The sequence below is a fragment of the Eptatretus burgeri genome, chromosome 8 (genome assembly GCF_056783735.1).
Source record: "Eptatretus burgeri isolate ZD-2024b chromosome 8, Ebu_testis_v1, whole genome shotgun sequence".
Lineage (NCBI taxonomy): Eukaryota > Metazoa > Chordata > Myxini > Myxiniformes > Myxinidae > Eptatretus > Eptatretus burgeri.
Window position 1 is genome coordinate 46250586 of NC_140968.1, and position 3159 is coordinate 46253744.

General features: G+C 49.5%; 1 protein-coding gene across 3 annotated transcripts in view; it reads right to left on the reverse strand.

The window, feature by feature from the left end:
* The window catches only part of LOC147021661 (cadherin-11-like), a 348953-nt gene extending 346014 nt beyond the window's left edge, over nt 1-2939 (reverse strand). The window contains exon 1 of one of the 3 annotated variants that reach the window (XM_085891880.1): nt 2824-2939. The gene's annotated coding sequence lies outside the window, so the exon portion shown is untranslated. The remainder of the gene's footprint in view (nt 1-2823) is intronic. The other 2 variants (XM_085891879.1, XM_085891883.1) reach the window with 2 other exon arrangements.
* Nucleotides 2940-3159: the final 220 nt, after the last annotated feature.

A 3159-nucleotide genomic window follows, 5' to 3' on the forward strand; every position in this document is an offset into this window, starting at 1 on the left:
CACACCTCAAATGTGCCACACTATGAAGGGATTCCAGAAAAATCATTAAAAGCACTTGTATGCATTATTTTATGTATATATCAAACTCTTTGCAGAGCACTGGTGCTGCCGAAGTTTCTTGACAAAGGGTTACACTGGGTGGGTTTGCCATTGCATTCCCAGCATTGTTTGTCCATGCTCTACCCTTTTAAATGCTGAGCATCAAGCAAGGGAGCAGCACGCACCATTTTAAAGAAAGTTGGTATGATTGGGCCGGGGTTTAAATCACCAACCTCCCATGAGGGGACGTTTGTAGGCCAATGCATATGTTGTACTCATTTAACATAACCATTCTCATGGCGTTCATGTGATGTGCCAACTACACCTGCACGGTGGACTGAGAATGCTCCGCTGGGATCCACATTCATCCTCAAAAAAGTAGGACGACCGGCAGGACATTATCCAGTGAACGGTGTTATCTGGAATACCTTCGGTCCAGTACTTGTGCAGCCAGCCAAGTGAATCTAAAAGCTTCTGGGATCCTCAATGACGAGTGTGTGTCTCTCTCTCTCTCTCTCTCTCTCTCTCTCTCTCTCTCTCTCTCTCTCTCTCTCTCTCTCTCTCTCTCTCTCTCTCTCTCTCTCTCTCTCTCTCTAATTCGTGGGACTTGCATGTGACGGTTCACAGCATTCACCTTCGGCCTCTCGCGGAGCATTGCGCAGTCGAAATGAAGATCCTTCTTATTCTTATTATGCGTCTTATGCTGCGTCCTCCGAAAGGGTGTAGAAAGCATCAACGTTTTGAGCATAAAGTACAAATTAAATATATAGATAACAATATATGTCTTTGCAGGCAAAATAGATTGAATATCCATCCATCCATCCATCGGGACCATACTCTGTGCAGAGTGTTGGTGCTGCCGAAGCAGTCTCCTTGGTTATTGGGCACAATCCTGGATGGGTCGCCACTCCAACACAGGATACCAGCAACCGAGCACTCGTTTTGCCGACCTCAGAAGAATGACAGGCAGAGCATACCTCACCTGATATTAATTCAACAGCCGAGTGGGATCCCAGGATCCCAAGCCCACCACCCCAACCATTAAGCCAACACCAGGCATATTGAATATAATTATACTTAAAGCCTTCAGTGCTTACAAAATCCATAAAACAGCCCCTTAAATTCGTCACTCGGACAGACAAACATCATTTTGCGTCTCGCTCATTGTCCATTTATCACCATTAACGAAGCATCATAACTCGTGTCCTTGCAGATTCTTGAGTCATTCTGGACACGAGGTTCAATATACGTGCCTCCATTTGCTTGCTTGGTTTCCTTGAAACAAACTGCAGGCAAGCGCTTGGCAGTTCATAATATGCAGAGCTGTAATATCAAATCTCTTGAAACACGCAGCCCAGTAAACACCTGCATTCCATCTCCAATTCAAGGCAGCCCTTCTCCCTTCCATTGCTCCTCTCACCTCTGCTTACCCTCCCACTCCATATCGTGCACTAAAAAAATCCACCCCTCTCTTTTACAATTACCCCTCCAGTCCTTCCTCTCTATCCCCAAGAATCACATCTCCAGCCCAGACCATTGTCCTGTCTGAAATTATATCATGCACTATACATCTATATCCCCTTGACCGCCCCGCCTGCCCCCTGCCACCACTGCCACCCCCAACCTCTTTCTCCATTCGAAACTGCTCATTTGTCTCAACGCCATCTTATCCCCTCTTTCACTCCAATTTTCATTTCCACTCTTCTTCACTCTCATCATTCCATGAGTTCATTCAGCATTCTCCATTCCTCTATAATGTCCTCCACAGTGCTTATCCAGCTCAGGAAACCAGAACAGGTCCAGCCTTATCTCATATAGACAGATATCATAGTCAGTAACTGTGAAATTGCCCCATCTCACTCTCTAGGTCATATATGCTGTATTTTAACCTCCGCGTCTCGCGCAGTGCCCCTCCCCACATCCCTCTCCCACCCTCACTTTCCCTTCGTCTGAACATGCGAAGTGAGGATTCCCTGACACCCCGCTCAGCCACAACCAAGTGGGAATCTCTTTCACGAGTTTCCTTCATTCATAGTGGAAACTCCAGGTGTGCACATCCTACACGGTGTTTGTGTGTGTGTGTGTGTGTGTGTGTGTGTGTGTGTGTGTGTGTGTGTGTGTGTGTGTGTGTGTGTGTGTGTGTGTGTGTGTGTGTGTGTGTGTGTGTGTGTGTGTGTGTGTGCGATTAAGATAAGGGTACAATTCACACTCACGTATTATTTAAACACAATTAGTGGTGCGCGCGAGCGCTCTCTCACACACACACACACACACACACACACACACACACACACACACACACACACACACACACACACACACACAACGTAGTACGGATACGTCCGGGGTATTGTACACGTGAAATACTCGAAAGGAGGGACATTTTGTGCACCCAGGCCAGGTGACGGCGACGTCCTCTCAAAAGTGGAATCACGACCCCCCGTCCCCCCCCCCCCCACCACCCGCGTTGTGCCGCAGGAACGTTTTTCTCTCACAGCCTTCTGGATACCAGATCCTGTTTCTCATTTCTTCCTCTCACCTGAGTCCTGACCCCGTGCACCTCAGGACCGGTTGGGCACTCCCACCCGTCCCTCAGGTCTGATTAATATCTTGTACCTGTGCTGGACCTGAGCTGGAGACCCCGTTTATCATGTACCTATTCCCACAACTATATAATATCGTCCCAACGACCCTGCGAAGTCATTTCGCGTGAATTTCGTTCTGACATGAAGCCTCGCACATAGTTTCGTACAATTAATGAATACAGTAAGTCTCGGTACTCACGGCTCGACGGTTTCGTTTCCACTCGTGTTGGGACGCGTGCCGTGCTCAGCGCTGTCGGCACGGCGATTTGGCCCGAACCGCGTCGCACGGAGCTTTTTGTAGAGACGACGCGGCCGCGATTGGGCGCCGAGCCTGCGATGTGCTGGAGGGGGCAACCGCGCGCCCCCCTCGCCCCCCACCCCACCCCCACCACACACGCAACATAGCCGACCCCGAATCGCCCCATCCTCAAACCTCGAGCTCGGCGTAGGCAATATGACGTAGGCCACAGCGAGCTGGCAAGGCAAGGGAGGTAAAGGTACATTGGCACACTGATCACGGAGCACGGCACACACA